The sequence below is a fragment of the Sturnira hondurensis genome, unplaced genomic scaffold, assembly GCF_014824575.4.
Source record: "Sturnira hondurensis isolate 20B ecotype Veracruz unplaced genomic scaffold, ASM1482457v3 Scaffold0006413, whole genome shotgun sequence".
NCBI lineage: Eukaryota > Metazoa > Chordata > Mammalia > Chiroptera > Phyllostomidae > Sturnira > Sturnira hondurensis.
In genome coordinates, this window is record NW_028079044.1 from 13,251,660 (window position 1) to 13,265,064 (window position 13,405).

Genomic DNA, 13,405 nt, shown 5'->3' on the forward strand with positions numbered 1-13,405 from the left:
ACTTTTTGTACAGCAGGTCAAATTAAGACAGGACCCCTCTTATACCCCTTTTCATTGTTGGTATATGCTGGCATATAGATTTTAAGTACTGGGAACACACTTCACTTATAATTTAGGCTTATTTCAGGTAAGCCAATTAAAACTGCATTTACTTTCAAAGAAAAACGTTAAAGCAACTTCTTTAGCATTAAGAAAAACAATACCACATGGAAACTTGGATTTATACTAAAGAATGAAAAGTGCCAGAAATGGTAATTATATGAGTAAGTATAAAACACTTCTCTCCTCATCAAAATTTTTTTTCAAAAGGCAATTGACTATTTAACGCAAAAATTATAACACTATTATAGAATTCATAACATACAGAAGTAAATTGTTTGACAACACTATTTCAAAGGATGGAAGGGGGAAATGGAATTGTTAGAATTTATGTCATACATGAAATGTTATATTAAATTGTGATAAACTAAAAATGAGTATTCTAAACCTGAGAACAGCCATCAAAAATAAAACAAACAGGTATAGCTAGTAAATCCACAGTGGAGGTAAAGTTAAATTCTAAAATATATGCTAGAAGGGAGAGACATAAATATAGACAAAATCTGTGTCCCTAATGACCATGGAGCTGACAGGAAGCTTCATACAGCTCTGGACTTTCCACTTCCTGACATCTTTTAAGTGAGAGAGAAATAAACATCTATCTTGTTTAAAACCATTGTTATTCTATGTTATGTATAACTGAACCTAATCAAAAGAGCCACAAGTCTATACAGTATTTTCTGAGATTCACAGTTCTGAGATTCACATATTTGTTACTAAAATTCCAGGGATAGTCCATCTTTTGAATGAACAACACTTACTGCTTGTTCACTCAGTTTTTCTTGAAGGGGTAAATATATGCAAAGTACTTAGTGCAGTCCTGAGAATACAGTAAGTGCGCAGTCAGTGTATATACTTTGAAACTGAGCCACAATAATAAGGTGGATATGCCTCAATTGAGACATACGATATTGGAGTTTGTATCCAAAGTCAGGTGTAGAAAATCAAGGGGGCATTCATTTACACATCAAAAGCTGTGGATCTCTTTTTGCATTTAGGACTTTACCTCCACCATACAGTTCTGTATAGTTCTTCAAAACCTGCAGTCTTTTGAATTCAGGATTGTTCAGTTATAGAAAATGAGTAAGCCTCCAATTACCACCAGCTCTATCTTTATATCTAGCTTAATACCTACATTTCCTTGACCAAAGCAACTGTATTTCTGCTTTCAAATTTGGTACAGTCATTTCAATAAGAACATGAATCCTAGGGGACTAATAAGTTAGGTTTTTTGTATTTCTTAAATTATAAAAACATTTTTGATCTTAGGAAGTTGCTCAGTAAATTTTAATGTTTCCTCCACCGTCTGACTATACGAAAATCAACATACATTTAAAAACGTAGTCAGGATATGAAATAAAGAAAGTTACACTTTTAACCCTTTTCTCTAAATCATCATGCAATAAATCTAATTTGCTAGTAAATGATGCAGAGGAAACTGGACACATCAATCTTATGATTTAAAGAAACTGCTGCAAACTTATTTTTCTCCTTTTATTGAAAATGTTTCATCTGCTGCAGGTAAGTATATCTTTTCATTGTAGTCAAAGTTTCTCATATCTTATACTGACAAATGATTATATTATATTAATGCACATGTTTGAAATGTTTTTTTGTTTTGTTTTATTTTACTAAAAGTTCAGGCAGATTTCCCTTTAGGATCAGGAAAACCTTAAGCTGCATATTGAATTCTTATTGAGATTTTCAGATTTGAGAGTAATAAAGGTGAGTGTGTGTATGTGTTCATTTTAACGTTCTGATAATAAGTAGGTTATCTCTCAGAACTCTTATCTTCCAGCATCCCTCCACAAAATAAAATTATCTTCTAATGTCCTCAAAATCTCCAAATAGCTCATAGGCAGCATGGAACATGCTCCTATTTTAAACCTGTGAATGACACATAATTTGAAGGCCTGGGCTTTCGCTCAAAAGATTCGTAAGCCCTAAATGCTGGCCCTGACATTTTATATATATTTGGAAAATGTCAAAGACAAGCTAGTTAAGATTTTAATGTTTTAAAAGAATTTGCTTGTATATCAGCCTATATATTCAGCTCATATATTCTCAATATTAGTGTAACCAACATGTATACAAGCAGTTATTGGGAACTGTAAAAAATACTGCATAATGAGAAAAATGGAAAACTCATGAAGAGAAGATTTAAATTGTGTTTTCAACCCTATTGATTTATTAGCTCACACAATAATGACATATTTTAGTAGCTCAAATTTCATGCATGCATTCTTTCATTAAATCCTTATTGAGCATATATATACTATGGTCCATACAAAGATTAATTTGTCATATTCCCAGCTCTCAAGAAGCTTATAATCAAGTGAATAGATAAGTTCAATATCATTTTATAGGTGCTTTTCTAGAAGTAGGTCCAGGGAGTAATGGGAATATAGAGAAGGGAATAATCAATTTTACAAGACCATGCAGTCAGAAAACACTTCTAAGAGAAAGTGGGGATTGAGCGGAGTCCTAAAAAGAATGAGTAGGTGCTCACCAGTAGGTGCTCCAAAGCATTTCATTAGAGGTGGCACTGTAGGAAAAGACATGAAGAGTGAACCAGCTGGACTCATTTGGAGAACTAGTAGCAGGTCAGTATGGCCAGATCCCAGAGTGTGAGATGGGCACCCTGAATGATGAGATTGACACGTTTACTGGGATCAGATCACACATCCTTCTATGCCATGCTGTGCCAAGAAGTTTGGAAGTAAGGAACTATTGAAAGATTCTAAACAGATGATTGATATAAATTATACTTAGGTTTGAGCACAGTGATCAGCCAAGATAATATGCAACAATTCAGGTGAGAGATTATGGACAAACTAAGCAGCTGTGGAGAATGAAAAGAAGAAAACATACCAAAGATGTTTAAGTAAGGTAGAATGAACAGGACTTGATTGCTGATTGGATATGAGAATTGAGGAAAAGAAGAGGGAAGGATAATTTTGAGATTCCTGGGTGTGTAACTGAGCATTATATATTGGAGTTATTCATTAATATGGTGAACACTAGAGGAGAAGCAACTTTGTAGAGAAGGATACTAAATTTCACTTTGGACAGGTGAGCTGGAGGTGAATGTGATGCTATCCAGTAGGCATGAGTTAAATAATAAGGATTCACCCAATCACTGAACCTAAGAGTGTGGCTAAGATCACCCAGGAAAAGTTCATAGAGTTAATAATGATGACACTAGTTAATATTTATTTCATTATTAAGATCTTACTTGTGCCAAGCATCTGCTAAGTGTTAGATATAAGTTATATGTGCTACTACCACATACAAGTACTTGCATATTCACTTTTCTGTGTCACCTTCACTGAGCCATGGGGTACCCAAATATTTTTCAAACATTATTCAGTGTCTGTCTGTGAGGGTATTTTTGCATGACATTAACATTTGAACTGGTAGACTTAGTAAAAGAGATTGCCCTTCCTAATATTAGTAGCCCCCATCCAATCAATTGATGGCCTATTTGAATAGAATAAAAAGGCTGACCTTCCTGCAATTAAGAAAGAATATTCTTCTGCCCGACTGACTTGCCTCAAGTCTGGATATCAGCCTGTTCTTTCCTTTGGACTCAAGCTGACACATTGGCTCTTCCTTGATTCTGAGTCTGTCAGCTTTAAAACTAGAACCACACCATTCCCTCTTCTGTGTCTCTGGCTTGTGGAATGCAGATCTTGGGACTTGCCAACCTCCATAATCATGTGAGCCAATTTCTTATAAAAAAAATTCTTTCCTTCCTTCCTTCCTTCCTTCCTTCCTTCCTTCCTTCCTCCTTCTTTCACCTATTTATTTCTCCTGTTGCTTGTTTTTCTCTGAACAACTGTGACTAATATAGTATTTATCCCATTTAACAGTTAAAGAAACTGAGAGGCCTGAAATTAATCAACTATAAAGTTGTGGCTTCAGAATTCAAATCCAGTTTATTTGGTTTCAGAGCTTGATGCTTTAGCTCCAGGAAAAGAATCTAAAGGACTATTAACATTAAAGGCTAGCAAGAAAAAGGAAGAGGTATCCATGAAGGGAACAGAAGGAACAGCAGAGAAGTAGTAAGAAAACCATTATGCTGTTGAACAAACTCAAGAAGAGTTTAGAGGCTTTGGCTAGAAGTAAAGTGATAAAAATTTATTCAAGGGTCTTAGGGTTTGCAAACCAGAAATACAACTAAACAATACCCAGAGTGCTCTGAAGAAGAAAGGGCTAAGAGTTATTATAGTAAAATGTCTATTCTTGAGAAGAACCACTCCTGCATTCTTAGCCTCTGGATTTGTGCGAGACAGTTAGCAGTCAGATGTCAGGTGGTCTGAATATCTGAGTCATTCAGGAGATCATCAGAGGGTTGTCTGGAGGTCTGATGTATGTCCAGGTGTTGAGGTGGGACTGGAATGTTCAAAAGCTTAAGTTCCCAGGCTAATTGAAACAAGAATAAAATTATTTCTTCATACCTCAGATACTTGATTTTAGTAATTTAGCAGCTTGACTCTAATGACTCCATTTTATTTCTTTACTTTATTACTTAATGCATTAGAATAGAATCCAAAGGAGGAAAATGTTTTAAAATGGAGGAAGTTGGGTAAGATGAGGTTTGAAAGAGTCCATTGTGTTTGGCAACAAAGAGGTCAGTAGTGTTTTTTTCCAAAGCAGTGTCTTTGCAGTATTTCATTATTTGCAATGCAAGGGAATAAGGAATTTAAAAATATTATTTATCAAAAACTTTTATTTTCTTATTCAAGATTTTAAAATTTAATAAAAGATAAAAACTAAAAAATTAGATCTGGGTCTCACCGATAAACTATTTGGTGTTGGAAATTCAGTTGCTTTATGGATTCAGATCAGTTAAGGGTGATCGTTAATACATGATTCTAGATCCTTGAGATACTTCATTATTAATTGCTGATTTTAATGGAAACATTACTAAAAATATATGTCTATAAGATCATAGTCGGTCCAATTTTTTAGAATGGGTTTCATGGGAAAAGAGTGGTACCTATGACTGATATATAGGAAACTAGATTCTTTTTTGCAAACAAAATATTCTTGTGAAAATACAGATGGTAAGTGAAAGTCCTTTTAAATAAAATATCTTCTAAATCTAAGAATCTGTGAAATAAAACCAATAGATGTGACAAAGTTTTTGTTGATTTTTTCTTGCTTTTTCTCCACCACCTCTCTCTTGGTTTTCATCAATTTAGTCACATTTACTTTATCTCTCTTCTCACCATTTATCCTTCTAATAATATCCTTCTCAATTAGTGGCATCACCAATCTCCTAAAGGACATTTAGAAATGTGTGAGGACATTTTTTGGTTTTCACAATGACTAAGCATTACCTTTGGCATTTCATAGCACTTAAAGGAGAACTGTCTCACTCAAAACACCATTTACATTGACTGGTGTGGTGGTAATACATGCAAAATACCCATTGTTTCAATAGCTACTTTTAGATTTTTAACATGGTATACTTACTTTAATAAAGTTTAATCAACATTTTTAAGCAACTTCCAAGCAACACAAGAAATATAGAAAGATTCTGATCATATCTTTCCATATTGTTGTCATTAGTATTTGGTTCTGCCTTGTTTTTAACCTTCTTAAATTAGTTTTCATCATTATTTTATTATTTTTAACAATAATTTTTTTATATTTATGTGTTCACCCCCTCACCAATCTTTATTGATTTCTGTCACTTTCATTTTAGTTATTCCAGTGAGTACATAGTATCCCCCTGTAGTTATTTACATTTTTTTCTGTTGATTAATGAAACTGAGCAACTTTTTAAAAGAATATTGGTCATTTGGTCATTTCACTGACTGTACAGCTATTTGAAAGTCCCAACAATAGCAGGAGTCCCAGTTTTAATTTCTGCACTGCAGGTGCAAGGGTACATCTCCTGTCCCTGTGTGGGCACTCAAGCCCTGGCCCTCAGCCTTTGATGACTCAGATTCGGGTATCACATAAACACAAGATTGATTTTTTTGCAGCAGCAGCAACAGCAGTGATTTTTCTCTTTGTTTCTCTCAAACTCTGCTATGTATTCATTATTGTTTCTGTTGTTATAGTTACCCAGTGTGTCTATGTACTTGTATCAGAAGAGGTGGCTCTGATTAGCTCAGTTGGCCATAATATAGTAACCTGTTTTTCAATCATTTTTGAAAACTAATCCAAACACTTTTTCATAACTATCTATATTCTATTCTAAAACTTTTGTACCAATACTCTTAAGAACACACCCAACTTTCTAAAATACTACTTCATTAGTATTCAAGTAAAAGGAAATACACCGACTGTTAAGCATTAAAATCTCTAGAGTGGTGACATGAAAAATCGTGTTACATGGTTAGGGAGTACTGGGGAGCCAGGATAGGGTGGAGAGAGGGTTTAGGGTAAAGCTACAGGACTATAAATTCACAATACTCCTTTATTTCCACTATTTCATCCACTCACCTAGGTTGATACATCACATATAGCCCAGTCTTTCCTTGTTAGTTTTCTCTAGTTCTCTGAATGACTTTAATAAGTAAAGTAACAAGTTACTCCCTAAGCACCTCAGTTTTTAAAAATCTATTTGTAGATCTGAATATGATAATCTTGAACTTTGCCAATAGAATTTTTTTAAGTTATATTTTATTGATTATGGTATTACAGTTGTCCCAATTTTTCCCCATTTGCCCCCCTCCACCCAGCATCCCCCACTCCCTCAGGCAATCCTCCAACCATTGTTCATGTCCATGGATCATGCATAGGTTTTTTGGCTGCTCCATTTCCTGTACTGTACTTTACATCCTATTTACATGGCTATTCTGTAATTACCTATATATATTCCTTAATCCCCTCACCTCCTCACCTGTTCCTTCATACCCCCTTCACATCTGACAACCATACAAATTTTCCCATATCCATGATTCTATCTCTGTTTTTCTTGTTTGCTTAGTTTGTGTTTTAGATTTGATTGTTGATAAATATGTATTTATTGCCATTTTATTGTTCATAGTTTTGATCTTCTTTTTCTTAAATAAGTCTCTTTAATATTTCATACAATAATGGTTTGGTGATGATGAACTCCTTTAGTTTTTTCCCATCTTTGAAGCTTTGTTAATTGCCCTTCAATTCTATGTGATATTTTTTCTGGGTAGAGCAATCTTGCCTATAGGACCCTGCTTTTTATGACTTTGAATGTTTCTTGCCAATCCCTTCTAGCCTGCAAAGTTTCTTTTGAGAACTCAGCTGACAGTGTTATGGGAATTCTCCCATAGGCAACTAACTGTTTTTCTCTTGCTGCTTTTAAGATTCTCTCTTTATCTTTAACCTTTGGCATTTTAATTAGGATGTGTCTTAGAGTGGGCCTCTTTGCATCCATCTTGTTTGGTACTCTCTGTGCTTCCTGGACTTGTATGTTTATTTCCTTCTTCAAATTAGAGAAGTTTTCTTTCATTATTTTTTCAAATAGATTTTCAATTTCTTGCTCTTATCCTTTCTTGTTACTCAGACATGGTACCCACCTGCTGGCTCTGTGACTCTATGGGAGGTTAGAGGAGGGCTCAGAAAAGTGACAATGGTGTCTGCACACTTTTCTGTCTTGGAAGAAAGCTGTCCCCCAGCTCCTGCCTTGATGCCAGACAGTTCAGTTCTTCCCTGTATGCCACTGGTGCCTTTTCAAGCTGCCATTCTGGTGCTGGAGCTCAGAGGGAGTGAATCTGAGTAGGTGAGTCCATGTGTGGGTTCTTTAAGGGGAACTATCTGGGACTCCAGAAGTTTCTTTCACTGACTTAATCCCTGCTAATTTTTTCAATCAGAAGTAATGGAGACTTATCTTCCTGGCACTGGAACTTTGGGCTGGGGGTCCTGGTGTGGGACTGGGACTCCTCACTGCTGAGATATCCCTCCCAAATTTTTATCTACCTCACGTGGATATGAGACCAGCTGTTCTGCATCTCTGCCCCTCCTACCAGTCTGCATGGATGTAGTTTCTTTAATTTTGTAGTTGTCAGACTTTCATTCAACTCAATTTGTGATAGTTCTGAGTGTTCTATATTTTTGTTGTAATTTTAATGTGGTTGTATGAGGAGGCAAGCTATGTTTACCTATGGAATTTTTCTATATGAGCACATCCTTTCTGAAGATTGATTCCTTACAACTAGCTCTCCCAAACTGGTCCTGCCTTAATATTTTCTCATAATTTCCCCATGCAGTTTCACATCCTGCTTTAATCATCTGTATCTCCTGCCTGTCCCGCCTCTACAGTTACCTCTATGAGATCAGTTTCTTTCCAACCCTACCCCACTGTGTCACTGTATGAAGCCCCCAGCTTCCCAACCTGAGTCACCACACGCCCCCTTTTAGTGTTTCCAGTCCAGGTTCCTACCCCCGGCCTGTCTCTTCTCAGATATAATTAACACTGTACCATCAGCAGAGATATAGTTTCATCCATTTGACTAGACTTAGCCATCCTACAGATTTTCAGTTCATGAAAATGTATTTCTAAAATGCATTATTTAGAAGTCTACTTTAATTTAGAAATTTTCAAAATATACAGAAGGAAAGAGAATAGCCTAATGAATCCCATGTACTCATATCCACCTTCAACAGTTTCAACTCCTGGTAGATCTTCTTTTATATCTACTCTACTACACCCACTGGTTTATTTCAAAATAAATCCCAGATGCCATATAACTTCATCTGTATTTTCATATGTGTCTCCTAGAAAAGTGGGTATCTTTATTTTAAAAACAGTTATAATGTAATTATCATATCTAAAGATAAAAGCCCTGAAAAGTTTCTTAATATTCTCAAATATCCAGACAGTTTTTATGAATTTGGATCCAAAAAGGAATATACATGCCATTGGTTGTTATATCTCTTAAGTATCTCTCTCTTTAAAAAAATAAAACAAAACTTTGCATTAGGAAAAATGTCAAACAAAATAAGCAGAATAATACATGTATAATACAGCTTTGACAGTGATTAACATTCATTCTTTACCAGCTATACTTCCACCTACTCCCTAATTTTCATTACATTATTTTTTACAGTCTTTTGAGGTAAAGTGAACATATATTTATAATATTTATAATAATACAAATCTTAACTGTATAATTTTGACAAATGGATATACCAACGTACCCATAACTGTATCATCACATATGACATGTAGGTCTCCCTAAATTGTTCCCATGTGCCTCTTACCTCTTCACTGGAAACCAATACTTTGACTTTTTTTGTTTTACCTTAGATTAGTGACTAAAGCAGAGTTTTATACTCTTATGTCAAGCTTCTCAGGATAATGTCTGTGAGATACATCCATGTTGTTGGATTAGTTTTTTTCTTATAATCTATTGCTACTACAATATGTTTATCTTTTCTCCTGTTGATGGGCATTGAGTTAATGCTAGTTTTTGGTTATTGAGAATAATGTTGGTATGAAACTCTTATATGAATCTTTTTGTGGGTATGACTCATTACTTCCGGATAAATTTCTAGGAATGGAATTGTTTGGTCAAAGGGTATGTTTATGTTTAACTTTATAAGACACTAGCAAACTTTTCCAAGGGGTTTTTACTATTTTACATTCCCACCAGCAATGTTTGAAATTTTAAGTTGCTGCATAATCTGTCCAACATTTGGTATTGTTAGTGCTTAAGTCTTTTTTAAGGTCCAAGTCGTGTGTGTGTGTGTGTGTTGGGGGTTGTTCAGTAGGATTTCTGGTCTGGATTTTGCTGATTGCATCCACATATGTTTCACATATTCCTCTTTCCTTTGAACTTTCTGTAAATTGGTAGTTAAATCTAGAGTCCTAATCAGATTAAAGTTCAGTTTTGTTAAGACTGTTTCAAAGGTGGTGTTGTACACTTCCATTAGAAGATTCATAGTAATTTGTGTTCGTTTGCCAGTATAACTTTGGATAGATTTCCAGAAATATGATTGTTGGGTCAAAGGGTGAATATGTATATATAATTACACTAGATTTAATTTATAGGATTTCAGGGACTTATTATAAATTATAATATGCTGTTTAGGAAGGTATTAGCCTTTTCAGTAATTTTACTACATGAAAATTCACAAACACACACATGATCAAATCTCATTTTTTGTAGTAGCTGTGTTCTATAAAGTTGTTGTGAACACTGCATTATAAATACTGAATCATTGCTCGTAGAGGGGAAATACAGGGGTAAGTTCCTGCAAGCACCTGGTAGTAACATTTTAGTTAACTAATCAATACATAATCTTGTTTCATGTGTACTTCTGTAAAAAGACATCTTATTTAACATAAACTGTCAATTCATTAACATTGAACTCACAGTCAACAACACTGTAAACTCATGCCTGAATGAAGTTTATCTAACACACTTTCTTTATGACAACATCACAGACTTTTTGCACTTAGGAACACTAGACAGCATATCAGCACTACCTGTGGGGGCCATTTCAAACAATAAAATCACCAACAAAAAGCACAAAAATGTGGAAAACATAGCACTAAATGCACCACCAAAAGGGCACTTATCTTTACAGTATGAGAGCTGAAACAAGAAGGCAGAGAGAGCATTGCCTTGTTCAACCCTCAGCTAGGAATTCGAGTGTCAGGCGACTCAAACTTCAGCTGTTCGGCACATGTCCATGGATGACCTGCAAAAGCACTACAAGTATTGATTTTGAGGTTAGAAATACATTTTAGAGAGTAGGAAAATCACAAATATCTACTTCATGAATACTGAAGGTCAACTATGAATACATATAATGAGGTTCTCACTTGCTCCAAATGCACAGAAATTGGGCAACTAAAAGGAATAATGAACTTCTTGCTTCAGCCAACCTGATGGGACTATATTCCCACAAAACTTTGGTTTGATGTGGTATCCTGCCCCTCAGATATGTATAAATTTAAGGGTAACCATGACTTGCTATGATAGAAGAAGTAAATAAATTGAGTATTAGATATGCTTACCTTTTACTAAGAAAGTACTCTGCCTAGGTGAGAAAAACAATATGGTATGTAGAGGTGGAAATGACATGAGGTCTAGAGACACAAATACAAAAGTATCTAAGAGAACTATCTAACAACCCAACTAAAAACGAAGAGAGGACTGAGGGTTTTGTACTTAAGGCAGAGAATCCTGTTCTAAGATACTCCAGTGCAAGGGAAATGAGAGACATTATCTAATGAGGATGCCTGGTGTGTGGAAGACTCAATTTACCTGGGAGCTGAGAAGTTGAGAGGGGCACAAACAGAACAGACTTTGCCTCACCAGTGAGAAGGAAAATAATCCTGACTTCTGTTTGAAGTTATATGTATAGAAACCCACAGTAAGAATAGACTAATTGAATTCAGAATATGGGTAAAAAAAAAAACAAAGCAAAACTGTCTTAGCCTGGGTGTGAACCTCAGAAAACAATTTGTTAAGAGTTTAATTAATTAATTTAGCAATATCAAATTAGTATAAAAATAAAACTGAATGCCTATGATTTACATATTGACATAGATTTGATGCCTGCCAAGACTTCTATAAATAATAATCAGACATTTTTTTAAATACTAAGCAAACACCAGAGTAAGGAACATGATCGGGGTTACTATAGGGGATATGTAAGATAAAGGACATATTCTCCAAACAGTAGTATAACAAGTACCCTTTTCATCTCTAACCCATAGTACTATTCTCTTGAGAGGCAACAATAGAAAATATACCACTAGAGTTTTGTTTCAGATTCACCCTTAAAATTTCCTTCTAGCTCAGATATCCAGCCTAAGATACTTCTCAAAGTCAAGTCACATAGATATTCTAGTGTAATTTTGGGACCCTTGACCACCACACTATGGAGTCCTTATGTTAAGAGGGACTTATTTCCTGATCTCAACCAGGATTCCTTTAAATTTTCCTGTAATTTCCTCTCCTAAGATGCTCTCATAATAACATGTTCTAAAACATCTGTTGCTAGCCTGGGTCTCCCTTTTTTATTGGACACCTTGCTTGCACACACTAATTTCTCTCTGGTTTTAAGAATTCCAAAGACTAGATCTAGAAAGTTTTTAAAAAATTCTTTGATAGAGAGGGCAAAAAGGTGCTGAAAAAGCCCACTAGTCTTGTATACTTTTAGATAATGCAACTTAGCTAATAAGAAGATTATCATTACTATATAAATACCTATATTTTATTATTTTCTGACTGTTCAGACTTAACATTAGGAAAACTGTGAGAAGTAATTCTTACCTTTCAGAAGACTAGTATTCAAGAAAACTCTCACACAGAAGTAGTTTTACTGGTTGATAAGAATGAAAAGGAATTCAGTAAAACTCTTGTCCTGGACATTTAAAGTAGTAGGCTTGATATAGAATAAGAAAGTAAGTCCTTTTATAATTGCAGGTTCAGTATGAACTTTTGTTTACCTAATTTCTAAATATCATTTTTCAATTAGAACACTATAATACTATTCATAGATTATTTTGCTATTCACAGTTCAGCCATAGCTTTCTACCCTCATCTTTTACTCTCCCAATTCCAAATTCCAATAGGTAATTCAAATGAAGGGGTGGACTGAGCTAGAGGTTGCAAATAACTTGGTGATATGTAATAATAAAATCAGAACAGGTCAAATCACTAGGAAGACAGGGCCTGATGCAAAGTTTTGAGAGGTAATAAAGGGCCTGATTAGTGATTATGAGTAATGTTAAATTTAGCGTTAGAGCTAAGAATTGGGAATAGTCTTTAGCTGGCATCACTGTTGCCTCTCATCTTCTTCCTTGAAAAATATCTGCTATGTTAATATCATTGAGCAAATGCCAAATACCTTCTGGGATGTTCTGATCCTGCCAGGAATAACCCCCTTCCCAAGTTCTCATGAAATCTGTGGGAAAGCTTTTGAAATTCTAGTCTCTTACATGCCATGCCTAAATCCTAGTTACAAACAAAACTAAACAGTACATGATTGAAGTGGTCCCTTAGATCACTTGAGTGACCAAAAATGTCCAGGGAACAGAAGAGAAGTAGAGCATTGTTGATAATGTGCCTGTTAGCACTTATGTGTCACTCTTAACAAAAACAGAAGCAATTGCCATCAGAATTCTACTGATGTTGGGACCAGTAGTCATATTACTGTGTGTTTTGATTGATAGACATAAAAAGGAGCACAGTCAAAATCTGTTCTATTGGTACAGAGTAGTGAGACTGATACAAAATAAGAAAATAAGCCCTTTCATAAATTGAGGTTCAGTTAAAACCTTTGTTTATTAAATTTCTAGATATAATTGAACCATAAATACATACCACTTATGACATTATTTTGTTATTATAAA